Raw genomic sequence first — 17,018 nt, 5'->3', positions numbered from 1 at the left:
TTGTGAAATTATCACCTGGCAACAGACAGAACTGTCTGCAGCAACATCTGTGATACTGTGATGTCATAGACAGTGACATATCAATGACTGTTATTCTGCATAATCAAGCAAATCTAAAACAAAACAAAATGATAGTCCAGGTTTTAGGTTTTCCCCCTCCATATGCTAAATGTAAGAAGAAAGTTTTATTCTCTAAATATCCTTTAAGGATCCACTTTAATAAAGTGATGTCTCCTCTTTATTTCTGCAGGTGGTCACTTTATTTTATATTTCAATGGATGAACTGTAACCACAGTAACGATGCACAGAAAAATCAATAAAATAATTTAATAAGCATACAAACTGGTTATTAACCAGGATTTGTGTTCTAATATTTTGGGCAAGCAATGCTGTGTCCTGTTTTTAGATTTTCAGGCCTTCAAGCAGGGGGTCGAGTTTCGCAATCATGCATTAAGTACGTAATAAAAACAGTGTTTTATCTGACCATAAAAATTAAGTTTATTAAAAAAAGAATGGATGGCTTTTAATTTGTATTGGTAAGGGTTTTGTGAGTTTTCCTATGTTTTTTTTTTAGACATGTAGGTGCAACATTACTTATTGTCAACAGATTTTCAAAAGGTACCATCAATGCGTCTGGAATGAGCAAGATCATTTGAATATTGTCAGTTTCTTTTTTTTTTTTTCCAGTAGTAAATCTGAGGTCTGGGCGTCAAATCACAGGAATTGCCTCACAGGTCAGTTCTACTGTCTCATTTCTTGGGTCTGTAGATGCAGAATTAATCCTCACTTGCATGTCTGAATAGAGTAAAAATGAAGAAAACTCAATCACAGTAAACAATTGTACGTGCAGGAAAACCCTAATATGGACAAAGGCATCCAGCGATCGCGGTAGCTGAGCTGAATAAAAAGCAGAAACATTGGTCTACGGTCAAAACTAAGACAATCTACATTTTCCTACTATGTAGTTGCCTAGTCACTGTTGTTTATTTCATGTGGTTTATGTGGCCGCTGAGCCAGGCAATGACCAAGCGTTATTTTTACTGTCCACTACTATCAACTACTCTCCTGCTGATTTGATAATGGTGACGTCTGTCAGATGCGTGCGTGTGTGTTTGGTGTGGCCGCCGTGCTAATGTTCTTATCGTTATGTTCTTAACACTGCTTATGATGACATACAGGCGAATGCTCTTACAGTGGCTCTTACAGTACATTAAACAGTGGTGTTTTCAAGCAGGTGTAGCTGTATTGGCCTATTTTCATAACAAATGCATTTTAGGCTAGGCCCACCCAATTTTGTCTGGGCCCACGGTGATTCCTGGCTATGCTAGTGGTGTGGATGTTGTCATATGAGCACTTCAACTGCACATTGGTTTCTCTCTGAGCACAAATATTCTTACAGGTCACAGAGATGCGGTTCAATGTTAGAGAGCCTGATTATATAAATAAAATATAAATATAATAAAAAAGTTGAAAAGTTTATAGTTTTCAGCACTGGACATTAACACTGCTACTGACACTCTTTGCTTCACTCTAATATCTTGCTTAGACACTCTAACATCTTACTTAGACAACTTTTTCCCCCTTTCATCCAGACCATCACGCACCACCCCCTCAGCCTCTGCCCCCTGGCTGCCCGATGTCCTCCGTGAACATCGCTCTAGGCTTAGGGCTGCAGAAAGGAAGTAGCGCAAATCAGTCACTCCTCTCTTCCTTCTCTGCAAATGTCTCCACTGCTAAAACAGCATACTATCACAACAAAATTAACAATTGTTCCCACTCTCACACACTTTTCAAAACCTTCTCCTCTCTTCTTTGTCCAAAAACACATGCAACACGCAACTTTCATCTCTATCTCTATCTCTCTCTTGCTAATTCATTCAAATAAATGATATAATTAATTCATTCAAATAAATGTGATCTTACCGCACTACTTCATCTGTGTCTGATTTAAAGCAGGCAGAATGCTAACGAGCCATAACTGACGAAAATTACCGAGTGTTTGGACCATTTCTCTTCTCTGTCTACATCATCATATGGATCTGTCATTCAGAAGCATGGCTTTTCCTATCACTGCTATGCTGATGACGCTCAACTAGTTCTACTCATTCCAACCAGATGATCCGATGGTAGCTGTTCGCATTGCAGCCTGTCTGACAGATATTTCTGGCTGGGCTGGATGAAGGACCATCACCTTCAACTCAACCTTGGTAAGACAGAACTGCTCGTGATCTCAGAAAACCCAGCACTTCATCACAGCTTCTCTATACAGCTAGGTTCGTCAACCGTAACTCCTTCAAGGACAGCCAGGAACCTTGGAGTTGTGATTGATTATCAGTTAAGCTTCACAGACCATATTGCTACAATGGCCCAGTCCTGCAGATTTGCCTTATACATCATTAGGAAGATTAGACCCTTCCTATCAGAGCAGGCCACACAACTCCTTGTCCAAGCACTTGTTCTCTTGTTCTCTTGTTATCTCCAGTCTGGACTATTGTAATGCTGTCTTGGTGGGCCTTCCGGCGTGTACTATCAAGCCTCGGCAACTGATCCAGAATGCAGCAGCGAGAGTGGTTTTCAACGAGCCGAAGAAAGCTCACGTCACACCTCTCTTCATCAGTTTGGACTGGATAATAATAGCCGCTCGCATCAAATTCAAGGTACTGATATTTGCCTACAAGACAACCACTCGCGCTGCACCAATATCTAAACTCACTAGTTCAGACTTATGCGCCCTCCAGAAGCTTGCGTTCTGCAAGTGAATGATGCCATCCTAAAGAGGCACAAAATCACTCTCACAGATGTTTTCCTGGACTTTTCCCAGCTGGTGGAATGACCTGCCTATCTCAATTCGAGCAATTCGAACGTCGATCTTTTTCGCCAGCACCTGACCAATTAATACTAGCACTTACCTATTCTATTAGCTCTAATTTATTAAAAAAACACAAAAAAAACACCTTGCTATGTGTACTGTGCTAGACTAATTGAGACTTGTCACAGCACTTGTATACTGTTGCTCTCTTGTTGGTTTGATTGCTTCTATTGTTTTGCTCATTTGTAAGTCTCTTTGCATAAAATCATCTGCTAAATGATTAAATTTAAATGTAAATGTAAAGAAGTGCTTTTACAAAAGTGGTGTTTTTGAAGTTTAGTAGGCAAACGTATGATCTTATTTCCTTCCTTTTTCTCTCCAATCTTTTACCCAATTGTTGTTGGCCAATGGTGGTTAACCACCCACTTCACAAGCATCTTTCCAGTTCATTTTTAGACTATGTTTGCCAATCAGTTGAGTCAATGATGAATTATGAAATCCTGTATAAAACATGTTTCAGTTTTACAGAAATACATTTGTTAATTTCATACGGTTTTGAAAATCATTTCACCACTTTCAGCAAAAGTTAATTTAATGACTCTAAAATGTGATGTAACTATAACAATAAAAATATCAATTTCTCTGATATTTGAAGTGATTTATTGACCATCACACACAGTCACACAGTGTCTGTCAGGGTCCTCTCTCTGATATTAATATTTTTTAATTGTTTTTCTCAAATGTTAATCAGTAGTGAAGCAGTTTTGATAGTAGTATTTTTTTTTAAAGATATAGCAGTAAAGAATAGAGCATGTAAGAAAAAGTGAAGACGTCGAAGATCTTGATGAAGAATAACTTTTATTACAGAATAGTAGTGACAAAGTACATGTAGTACCTTGGGTTCGACGGAGTCAGACTGAACCCCGAACATCCTAAGCTCAATCATTTTATACAGTATTACGTTCATCTTCCCGTTCAACATGTAAATTAAGTTTCGTTTTAAATGTAAATTGCGGATGACAATGAAAGTGATAGCCTTCCGTTCCCACATCTTCGGTAGACTCAAGTGGGAACAACCAAATGTTAAGGTGATAAGATTAAACAGAATCCATAGCGGTTATTTCATGTACAGCAGATTTCATGGTCAGCAGATGGTTCTTGACGGCCTGCTGCTGCCCTCCTGAAGATTGTGGATGCTGGGCTATGTGAAGTCGATGCTTTATTCCCAGTATTTTTGCAAGGTCTGCATGGATCTTTCCTGTGAAATGGGTACCTCTATCACTTTCCAAACTCAGAGGAAGGCCAAATCTACAGAAAATTTGTTCCCAAAGTACTCGTGCTGTGGCAGAAGCTGTATCAGATTTTATTGGAAATGCCTCGATCCATTTGCTGAATGTGTCAACAACCACTAATATATATCTGTATCCACCTTTTGCTGCAGGTAAAGGACCGATATAATCAATCTGGAGGTTTGTCCAGGGGCCTTCAGAAAGACACGTAGGTCTTAATGAACCTTTCTTTTTAACTCCTGATGGATTCATTTTGAGCACGTTAAACAATTTGCACAGTTATCTTTCACATCTTTATCCATACTTGGCCACCAGAACATATTGAATGGGTCACATTTGTTAATCAAGGCAGACTTGAAACTGACATCATTCTGAGTAATATCAGAATTGCCACTGAACGTTTTAAACGTCTCCAGTAGTCGTTCTGAAAATGTAGCTGGATGCTCCCCTTTCCTCATTTGCGTTTCATATATTTTATCCCAGTTAACTGACATCACATCTAAGACTTCGTTTCCCTGACAAATCCAGCAAAAAGAAAGAAACCGCTTTTCTTACTACTTTTTTCCTGCTTTTTGGAAACTCCTGTTCTGGGTGGCTCGCCAATGTAAGAAAAAGTGAAGACGTCGAAGATCTTGATGAAGAATAACTTTTATTACAGAATAGTAGTGACAAAGTACATGTAGTACCTTGGGTTCAACGGAGTCAGACTGAACCCCGAACATCCTAAGCTCAATCATTTTATACTGTATTACGTTCATCTTCCCGCTCAACATGTAAATTAAGTTTCGTTTTAAATGTAAATTGCGGATGACAATGAAAGTGATAGCCTTCCGTTCCCACATCTTCGGTAGACTCAAGTGGGAACAACCAAATGTTAAGGTGATAAGATTAAACAGAATCCATAGCAGTTATTTCATGTACCCTTTTGGTCAGCAGATGGTTCTTGACGGCCTGCTGCTGCTCCCACGCTATAAAAATTTGGAGTGGACGCTGGGTCGAGGCAGACTATAATTTCTTACAAGCAATGTGACTTTTTTGAATTTCTTTTTCTTCATTATAATATCAGAATGGTTAATATATATATATTTTAAATGCTCATGACAAAAAAGGTTCACTCATGTCATTGTAGTGTAAATCATAATAATACTTTTTGGTATTTTTGTGTTCAAGTGCATGATGGAAGTTTGACGTAATATGATAAAACGGAAGAAAAAAAACTGTTCATCTGATTGTACACAATATGATGGTGACCAGTTAACATTTACCAGACCTAATCTTAAAGTTCACACCTTCTACTATTACTTTTGAAAAAACATAGGAAAACCCACAAAGCAATTACCAATGCCAATTAAAAACCATCCTTTTTAATAAACTTATTATTTTCACGGTCAGATAAAACACCATTCTAATATGTACTTAATGCATTATTGCGAAACTCGATCCACTGCTTAAAGTCCTGACATATCTGAATAAACTAAAACAAGAAACAGAATTGCTTGGGCCCCAAATAATAGAACAAATCCTTTTTAATAACCAGTTTGTCTGCTTATTAAATTGTTTTATTGATTTTTCTGTGCATCATTATTGTGGTTACAGTTCATCCATTGAAATATAAAATAATGTGTGCACTTATACAGAAATAAAGAAATCATGAGATATTATACACAGAACACAAAAGTTGTACCACTTTATTAAAGGATATTTAGAGAAAAGGTTTCTTTTTACATTGTTTGATTATGCAGACTGACAGTCATATGTCACTGTCTATGACATCACAGTATCACTGATGTTGCTGCTGACAGTTCTGACTGTTGCCAGGTGATGATGTCACAATGGAAGAACACAATGACATCACTCCAGTGGCTCTGATGGACAGCCAGCAGATGTAGATGAAGACATCTGGAACATCAGAATCTGAGACATAAAAAAGATCAAATAGGTTCAAAACCATTTTTGTAGCCATTGTATTTAATGTTATAGCCAATTCAATCAATATCAGTTATTTCTAACCTCTTCATTTTTGTTTTCTGTTTGGTTTTGAAATGAGATTCTGATGAAATACCTGTTGAATCATAATTCACATTCTTATAATCTGAATTCATTTCATTATACGTCAAGTAATTAGATATTTTACTCACCACATCTACAGAGCCACTATTATGAGAAGCTGAGGTAAAAACACCAGCAGTTGCATGTTGCTAACATGATTCTAGCATGATTACCATGTTACTAGCATTATTCTAACATGATTAGCATGTTACTAACATGTTGTTAGCATGTTTATATCATGATTAGCAAGTTACTAGCATGTTGTTAGCATGATTAGCAAGTTGCTAGCATGCTGTTATCATGTTTCTAGCATGATTAGCAAGTTACTAGCATGATTCTAGCATGATTGGCATGTTACTAGCATGATGCTAGCATGTTTCTAGCATGTTTAACAAATTGCTAGCATGTTGTTAACATGATTAGCAAGTTACTAGCATGTTGCTAGCATGATTCTAACATGATTAGCATTTTACTAGCATGATTATCATGTTACTAGCATGTTTCTAGCATGTTTAGCAAATTGCTAGCATGTTGTTAACATGATTAGCAAGTTACTAGCATGTTGCTAGCATGATTCTAACATGATTAACATTTTACTAGCATGATTCTAGCATGATTACCATGTTACTAGCATGATGCTAGCAAGTTACTAGCATGTTTTAGCACGATTAGCAAGTTACTAGCATGTTAACATTAGTAAGTTACTAACATGTTGCTAGCATGTTTCTAGTATGTTTAACAAGTTGTTAGCATGTTTCTATCATTATTAGCATTTTACTAGCATGGTGTTAGCATTTTGTTAGCATGATTAGCAAGTTACTATAATGTTTAACATGTTACTAGCATGTTGTTAGCATTATTAGCAAGTAACTAGCATTTTTGTTAAAATTTTTCTAGCATGATTAGCAAGTTGTTAGCATGACTAGCATGTTACTAGCATGGTGTTAACATTTTGTTAGCATGTTTAACAAGTTACTAACATTTTGTTAACATGTTTAGCAAGTTTACTAGCATGTTGCTAGAATGATTCTATCATGATTAGCATGTTACTAGCATGATTCTAGCATGATTAGCATGTTACTAGCATGTTTCTAGCATGACTAGCATTTTACTAGCATGGTGTTAACATTTTCTTAGCATGTTTAACTAGTTGCTAGCATTTTGTTTGCATGTTTAGCATCATGATTAGCATGTTACTAGCATGATTCTAGCATGATTAGCATGTTACTAGCATGTTTCTAGCATGACTAGCATTTTACTAGCATGGTGTTAACATTTTCTTAGCATGTTTAACTAGTTGCTAGCATTTTGTTTGCATGTTTAGCAAGTTTACTAGCATGTTGCTAGAATGATTCTAGCATGATTAGCATGTTACTAGCATGATTAGCATGTTACTAACATGTTGTTAGCATTTTTCTAGCATGATTAGCAAGTTACTACCATGTTGTTAACATGATTAGCAAATGTGGCTAGCATGTTGCTAGCATTATTCTACCATGACTAGCATGTTACTGGCATGATTCTAGCATGATTAGCCTGTTACTAGCATGATGCTAGCATGTTTCTAGCATTATTAGCATTGTACTGGCATGGTCTTATCATTTTGTTAACATGATTAGCAAGTTACTAGCATGTTGTTAGCATGATTAGCAAGTTACTAGCATGTTAACATGATTAGTAAGTTACTAGCATGTTGCAAGCATGTTTCTAGCATTATTAGCATTTTACTGGCATGGTGTTAAAAAAAACTAAAAAACGTTTTGACCCCCTCAATGAAAGTCTATTGGATTTTAGGTGGTTTTGATAGTCTGGTTAACGAAAATCGGATCAGTTACAAAAGATATAGCAACGCGAGTCAGACCAGTCTGAAGGTCTGGGCCGAGTTTGGTGGCAGGGGCGTGTCTACGTGGTGGCCAGGGGTGGCACCGGCCCACCCTGAAATTTGGCTGGCCACCCCAGGTGCCCCCCCTACCAGATGTCTTGCGATAGGCTTGTTTTTAGAAAATTTGTAACTGCATCTGGCAGTGGCGGATCCTGACGTGTAGGCATGCGATCCATGTGCGTGAGGACGAATCTCTCCACTCCCAAGCGGATTTCCTTCACTCACACAAAACTGGGCGTGTGCTTTTAAATATTGTTCTTTTATGAATTGGCTCTGCTCTGTCACTGTCTCTGTCACTCTTTGTTTAGTGAGTGTACACGATGTAATATAGCATACATCGTTCCGCAAACACGACCTGACACCCCCCAACCCCCACCCCAAAGAAGTTTAAATAGGGTTTCAGTAAGTTGGCTTTTTCAAGCCAACTTAATAATATTATTTTTTTAAGATATAGCAGTAAAGAATAGAGCAATGCGACTTTTGGAATTGCTTTTCCTTCATTATAATATCAGAATGGTTAATATATATTTTTTAAAATGCTCTTTACAAAAGAGGTACACTCATGTCACTGTAGTGTAACTGATAATATTTTTTGGTATTTTTACGTTCTAGTACATGATGGAAGATTGACAAAATATGATAAAACAGGGAAGAAAAAAAACTTCATCTGATTGTACACAATATGATGGTGACCAGTTAACATTTACCAGACCTAATCTTAAACCTCAGACACTTTAGACACCTAGACAACTTTTCAACACTTTAGTTACAAAAAGTGATTTTCTTCAGTCTTGAAGGATCTTTTTAGGACAATTTCATAAATACTGGTTAAGAACACACACACACACACACACACACACACACACAGGCTACACGGAGACTTTGATTATTTTGTAGACCAGAACACTGCAGATTCTTCCACTATTACTTTTGAAATAACATAGGAAAACCCACAAAGCAATTACAAATGCCAATTAAAAAATATCCTTTCCTTTTTAATAAACGTATTATCTTCAGGGTCAGATAAAACACCATTCTAATATGTACTTATTATTATTATTATTGCATTATTGCGAAACTCGATCCCCTGCTTAAAGTCCTGACATATCTGAATAAACTAAAACAGGAAACAGAATTGCTTGGGCCCCAAATAATAGAACAAATAATTTTTAATAACCAGTTTGTCTGCTTATTAAATTGTTTTATTGATTTTTCTGTGCATCATTATTGTGGTTACAGTTCATCCATTGAAATGTAAAATAATGTGTGCACTCATACAGAAATAAAGAAATCATGAGATATTATACACAGAACACAAAAGTTGTACCACTTTATTAAAGGATATTTAGAGAAAAGGTTTCTTTTTACATTGTTTGATTATGCAGACTGACAGTCATATGTCACTGTCTATGACATCACAGTATCACTGATGTTGCTGCTGACAGTTCTGACTGTTGCCAGTTGATGATGTCACAATGGAAGAACACAATGACATCACTCCAGTGGCTCTGATGGACAGCCAGCAGATGTAGATGAAGACATCTGGAACATCAGAATCTGAGACATAAAAAAGATCAAATAGGTTCAAAACCATTTTTGTAGCCATTGTATTTAATGTTATAGCCAATTCAATCAATATCAGTTATTTCTAACCTCTTCATTTTTGTTTTCTGTTTGGTTTTGAAATGAGATTCTGATGAAATACCTGTTGAATCATAATTCACATTCTTATAATCTGAATTCATTTCATTATACGTCAAGTAATTAGATATTTTACTCACCACATCCACAGAGCCGCTATTATGAGAAACTGAGGTAAAAACACCAGCAGAGTGACTGTATAATGGCTGAACGCTGTGCTGTCCACTGGATCTTCACAACACAAAGAAGTGAATCAAGACTATCAGAGAAACCACCTGAACTCAAACATTTCACACTGAAGCACATGTATCATGCGAGATGTGTTACCTTCTACAGCACAGGAATACTGGTGAAGATCTTCAATGCTGGCTGAGTCCAGGTACAGCTTGTTGTCTTTAGTGAATCCATCCATTACCTGTCGTCCGTTCTTGTACCAGATGTAAGAGGTGTTGTTGTTCAGAGTGCATTTAGTTGAACAGATTAATGCCACTTCCTGTCCCTCTGATATAACAGATGGGCTGCTTTTCACCTGAGTATCTGAAAAAAAGCCTATTAGAAATTATACAGGAAACATTTTAAATATAATCAGTTTATCATGATGAGTTACTTGTAACAGTAAGAATGACTCCAGGTGATTCAGAGTATTGGCCGTTTGTCGTGTTAGTGATGAACCTGAATCGATATTCTCCAGAGTCACTGATCTTGAGCTCTTTGATTCTCAGTTTGTTCCCCACATACTCCACACGACCAGCAAACTGATGCTCCTCACGCAGATCCTTAAAGTCACCAGGCCGAACGTAATGACAGAATGTTTTATATACAGTATAACCAGAGGGATGTGAGAATGTGCAGGAAATGTCTACTGTTGAGCCCACCAAAGCACAGACTCTTCTAGAGGTGTCACAGTCACATCCCAGCAGCCACTCTTAGAAATGCCTGAAAGAGACATAGAATACTGCTGTGAAACTCACAATTAAGGTCTGTTCACGTCAAGATGAATGTTTGTCATTAAAATTCAGTGTGATAATAAGCATTTTAATTTGACTCAATGGCTGTTAATGGGAGATTTCTTTCCTGCCCGTCGCACTCTGAAGTAAACTGTCCAACCAGTAAGATTTGTGCTTTTGGTCACGTAAACAGAGCTGCTTTCATGACTGAACAAACCCACTCAGTCAGATTGAGTGGCAAAACGCCCTGCAACTTGGTACTAGTAGGGGAAAGTGTGAAAACAAAAGTAAAACAAACGATTGTCTGTTTAAATTAAAGGCCACTTGACTCAACAGTAATCCTTACAAATTATAAAAAGAACCACTGGTCCATGGACATTGACATGTGCAAACCCTGTATTTGAGGTTAAGTGTATCCCAACATTCACAATGTTCAAGAACTCATGTGCCCCGAAATCATGAGAATAGGAAAACATTCCATTGTAAGTTAAACATTACAAATAATTTGATAGTAAAACATAAAGTGTTGCAGTGATCGGTTTGTGTATTTTCTAAAATGTTTGCAACTGCTTTTTAAATCACTTATGTAGAAGCAACACAATTACTAAATTTACAATTTATAACACTATGATGTGCATTCCATTTGGTAATCAAGAGTTTTACACTTGAGGTCTTAACAGCCAGTTGAACACTTATGAAATTGCAAACTCATGAAATCTACATCATGTAACCAGTGGTCAAGTTCCAAGACAGCAAGAGTGTGGATTGGAACGGGCCCCCTGTCCTCGTGGTCTTCCTCCATGTCCATATTTCTGTGACTCAACGGCACTTTGATTTGAACAGAAAAAGTGGAAATCGCGCAGAATTTATATGTCGAACATTAGTCTTGGTATGAAAATACCTTTAAATGTGTCCACATATATTCACGTACTAACACTGATATTATGTTAGTGCTCATTCAATAAAAATATTAAGTGTCACTCACACACAGGAGAGGAGGAGTTCATAAGATCTGGAGTAAGAAAACAGGAGTAACTGGCAGAAGCTTTGAGTGAAACTTCAATGCTCCTGGACCAAAGATGTTTTAAATATTGTCCATTTTTTTTCCAGTAGTGATTCTGAGGTCTGGACGTCAAATCACAGGAAGTCTCACAGATCAGTTCTACTGTCTCATCTCTTGGGTCTGATGCAGGATTCATCCTCACCTGCAGGACTGAATACAGAGTAAAAAATAATAAAACTTGATGAATGAAAACAGCTGAAGTGACCAGAATCTAGTTTCACCTGTGACTGTTAGATTGACGGCCGCTGAGCTGAGATGTTTAACTCCATCCTTCATGAACATGATCCGATATTCTCCAGAGTCTCTTTCTCTCACGTCTGATATTGTGAGTGTTGAATAAATGCTTGAGATCTGATGTTTCACCCGTCCTGAGTAGTCTGAGTCTAAAGTCAAATCTTCAGGTTCATTGTTTTTTCTCCAGTTTGTACGTTGTTTCTCGCTGAACCAGAACACAGGTTTGGTGTGGATGTTGTCATAAGAACACTTCAACTGCACATTGGTTTCCCTCAGAGCACAAATGTTTTCACATGTCTCAGAGATGCGGTTCAATGTTAGAGAGCCTGATTAAAAAAAAAATAAATTAACAAAGTAACACTGAAACCAAAAGGTTTGCACTGATAGAGAGATTCTCATCTGACAAACCAAGTGATTCACTATGAGAGCAGTGAGGCATCTCTCCTTAAAGTCTAAAATGTCTTTAGTCTGTGTTGGAACAAATTTTGATGAAATAACTGCAATCTATTAACACAATAATCTTACCTGAAATGTGTAGAAGTAAGATCACTGATGCGATTCTGAAGTCCATGCTTTAACTTTCAAAATAATTCACTTCTTTGTCTAGAGTAAAACAACAAAAACGTAGTGAGGCAAGCACACATTAATTTGAAGCCATTTATCACAATAGCTCCTACATTAACTGCATTTGTTACAAGTTAAAACATGGGTAAAGAAATGTGGTGTCAATGTCTGAAGTTTAGCAGGCAATCAGATGATCTTATTTCCTTCCTTTTTCTCTCCAGTCTTTTACCCACTTGTTGTTGGGCAACTGCAGTTAACCACTCACTTTTTGAGCATCTCTATGTTTGGAACCTTCCAGTTAATTTTTAGATTTTAAATTTCCCAATCAGTTGAGTTAATGTCAAATAAGGTTAAATCTTGTTTATAACATGTTTCAAATGTACAAAAATGTGTTTGTTGATTTCATATGGTTTTGGAAAAACCTTTTACATAATTTTCAACAAAAGTGAAAATTAATGACTCTAAAATGTGATGTAACTGTGACAATCAAAAAACTAAAAAAATATATATTTTTTTTTACACCCTGAATATGAGTGCGTGAACATAATCATTATCTTCAAAAATGTTTTTAAATGTTTTAATGTATTTTTTCATTAATTATTGTGAGTTAATTTATAAATATATTTACAGTTGGCACCACATGCTATTTTAAAGAAATAACAGTAAAAGATATAGCAAAGCTACTTCAGACATTTTAATTAGGCTTTTTTCCCCCATTTTAATATTAAAATTATTAATAACATTCAGAAAAACAGTTCATTTGATTGTCCACAATATGATGGCTATGTGTGTAACCTTTGGCCAAAAGTATTAAAGAAACCCGACTACACCAACTAGGTTATTTCTCCACCCAGGAAAAACAATGGTGCTGTTTCAGGGGCCCTATGCAGCTTGCGTATTTTGCGTATAGCGAGGATCGGCTCTGAGTAACACGACGCATATGCGTGATTTCCTCTGTCCGTAAACAAGGCGCAGCGCATGCATGTTGTACGTCAGCAGCATCATGCGCATACGTAGTGTTACTCTCGATAACGGCGGTAGATGGTAACTCGGGGGAGAAGAATTGTTGAATAAAGTCGTTGTTTTTGTTTTTTTTTTGCACACAAAAAGTATTATCATAGCGTCATAAAATTACGGTTAAACCACTGAAGTCACATGGAATGTTTTGACAATGTTTTTGGTACCTTTCACTTGGAGCTGTAAATCTGTGCAATATAGGCAGGCTACATGAGGTGAGAAGTAATGACTATAATAACCACTACAAATCTAAAAGGGATGTTCAGTAAAGTATATAGTTCTATTTTACAGTAATTGCTGGTCCGAGGATCGAGCCACAAAACCAGTCATTTAATTTGTGCATAAATAGCCTACATATAAAAGTATAAATAAAAATATACAGCAGAGAAGTGATATGAACATTTATTGCTTAAGTACACACTTAAGCACATTAATAATAATATTTGCTTTAGATCAGATTTAATAACAGCTGTTTTAGTAAACAAAAACATTCAAAATATATGCAAAGATATATTGTTTCAGCATTGCAAGGTTTTTATTCCCATTATCCACTCATAAAACCCCAGTTCACACTGATGGTCAGGGCTATTTGGTATTGTCTTATTTGTCTCTGCGGTTGTGCTTTAAAATAAAATTAAGACACAATTGCGGGTTTGTCCAATGTCTTACTGAACTACAGTAATTTATCATCATATTATCATCATCAGTTTGTGCTTATTCACCGATCCTAATGTAAATATGAAGAATATACATTTAAATATATATTATGCAAAATATTATAATAGCTAAATCTCAAACAGTGGATCATTTTTATCAGCATATCGCCCAGCTCTTAAACTGCTCAATGTTAAATCATATGTCTGCTTTTATGAAAATCTGACTTCATTTAATGTGATATAGGTATAGGACTATATAGTGGCCACTTAATACGTGAGCAGCACATATTACACAGCTCTGTTCTGCCCGAAGTAGGCTACTCGGAGAAGCCGTCACCAAGCGTTTGTTTGTAAATTAATCTAACTAATTCGTCTTAAGTTAAAAAAAAAAACATTAACCAATTGATTTTAACTGAAATTGCTGTGGTTAGCGCTTAATATTTCTGTAGTACATGCAGTCAAACAGCGTAGATCATTCATAAAAACATACATAAAAGAATGCGCATGCTCCTGTATCCAGCGTCTATGCCAATAAGCTCTGCTGTATTATAAACCAATGAAATGTGGGGGTGGGGGAAATGTGTTGCCCCGCCCCATCGTTCAGGCTGCACTCTGGAGTACTTGCCATAATGATTGAGCCGCACACGTGTGATCAATGTCAAGACACCACTCAACGCCAGTGGATGTGTCTTTCTATTTGAGATATACGCAAACATTAAGGTGGAAACAAAGACACTCAACCTGTCACATATGCATTGGAAACCAGTTAACAATTAACCAGACCTAATCTGAAACCTCAATATATTGATTCTTGTGCATTTTAGTTACTAAAAGTAGCCTAATAATTTAATATAATTTAATATACCATCTTAAGCCTTAAAGGATCTTTTAAGGGTAATGCTGCCTTCACACACTGTTGTAATTATCGTAAATATGAGTTTCCTAGTCAGAAATTGCACATGAACGGCCTCTCAAGTCATATTTTCAACTGGGACTGGTAACTGGGAAACTCTGAGATCATTTTGATACCCGAGTTTCTGAGTTGGGCGGCTTATATACTTTAAATATGGCAGAGGAGAGAAACATAGCTGTAGTAATGCAAAGTTTTAAACTTTCCTATATTTACTCTCAGAAGATCCTTTTTTTTTTTTTTTTACTAAAGTGTACAAGACTCAATATTTGTCAGATTAGGTCTGGTAGCCTAATTGTTAACTGGTTTCCAATGCATTTATCCATCATATTGTGGACAATAAGATCAACTGTTTTTTTCCTATTTTGATATCGTGTCAATCTTCCTTCATGCGCCTGAATACAAACACACCAAAAAAGTATTGAAGTATTGTCTTCATGGTTAAAAGTGACCGGACACCTGCAATGTAACTTTATTAAGTAATATTTTTTCTTTTTTCTTTTGTATTTTGAGAGAATTTTATGGTACTAATTAATAATTATGCAATAATTATGAACAATTTTTCCCATTGAAATTAGTACATAATGTTTTTTTCTAATTTTTCAAAAAGATTTTTCAATTAATGCAGTAATTCAGATTCAAATAGAGACTAGGCCTTTCAAATCCAATTTTGAATGCATATTATCGCCACCTGGTGAGAGCAAAGAAAGAAAAACATGTAATTGCATGGTATAACCACTAAATGCCTGTATAGCATTCTATAGAGAGGCTAGTGAATTCCCTAGTTGTTTTTAGACATAATTGCTTACTTATATTAAGTTGTGGACTTGAATGTATATTAAGACATTCTCAAAGACTACTTTTTGTCAAGGTTTATATCTTTTTTTTTGTTTGAAATATTGATCTGAAATGTCAGTTTTTGCATTATTACTACTACAGTCAAACCTGAACACAGAGAAAGCATTTTGCTACACAAAGCATTCAAATTCTAGAAAATGTAACAAAAATGAACAGGAATGCTTTATCAGAGTTTAATCCTTCTGGGTCTGATCTGATTTCAACCTCTTATTTCAGACTTCTGACTCATTTTGGATATATGTTTATTCCATTTGAGTGTGTATAATTGTGCATGTGTGTCTGTGAGTGTGTGTAAGTGAGTGTGTATGAGTGGATGTGTCTGTTTTGCACTCTTGAGTTTAACCCTTTCCTTGCCGTACACTTTTTTACTGCATTGTGGTTGAATTATTGATTTTATTTTACACATTTGCTGTGTTACAGTCACACCAGTTTATAGGTGTTTGTGTGTATAAGTGTGTGTTTGTGTGTGTGTGTGTGTGTGTGTGTGTGTGTGTGTGGGCGCATATGTGAGTGAGTGTGTCTGTTTTGCACTCTTGATGTTTTAGAATTTCACCCTTTCATTGCTGAGTACTTTTTTTCTGCATCGTGGCTTACATTGCCCCTGGCTCTCCGGACAATAACCACGCTCCACGAATTTAAGTCTAAACTCAAAACCTGTATGTTCTACCAATATTACCTGTTATAATGTTGTTGTTTTTTTTTTATTATGATACTGTATTATTACTGTGGTATGCAACTGCAACCACATGCTCTGGACATCAGCGTCCTTGAACTTGGGAAAGGCGCTATATAAATTAAACTTATTATTATTATTATTATTATTTGTAGATTGTGCACACAAAAATTCTCTGAATTGTTGTGTTTTTGTCCATTTCCGATTGATTTCCTATGGTCGGTCATTTTTGACCGAAGACCAAGAGTGTGACTATTTTTTACGACCACTTAGCCTGTTCGAATCATGGCCTTAATTTTTTTCTGTGTTCACATTCCAAGTACCATAAAAGTCACCAAGTTTCGTACCATTCTGATGAAGCTGTGACTTTGGTCATTCTGCTCATTAAAGGGGTCATATGATGTTGCTAAAAAGAACATTATTTTG

The 17,018-nt window shown here is 36.3% G+C and overlaps 1 pseudogene; it reads right to left on the bottom strand.

Annotated features, from left to right (window-relative positions):
• Positions 1-9,453: 9,453 nt before the first annotated feature.
• Positions 9,454-12,606, bottom strand: LOC107655398 (basement membrane-specific heparan sulfate proteoglycan core protein-like; annotated as a pseudogene).
• Positions 12,607-17,018: the final 4,412 nt, after the last annotated feature.

This window comes from Sinocyclocheilus anshuiensis, unplaced genomic scaffold, assembly GCF_001515605.1.
Source record: "Sinocyclocheilus anshuiensis isolate Anshui unplaced genomic scaffold, SAMN03320099.WGS_v1.1 scaffold880, whole genome shotgun sequence".
NCBI lineage: Eukaryota > Metazoa > Chordata > Actinopteri > Cypriniformes > Cyprinidae > Sinocyclocheilus > Sinocyclocheilus anshuiensis.
Note: the sequence above shows the minus strand (reverse complement) of the source record. Positions and strands in the feature narration are given on the sequence as shown.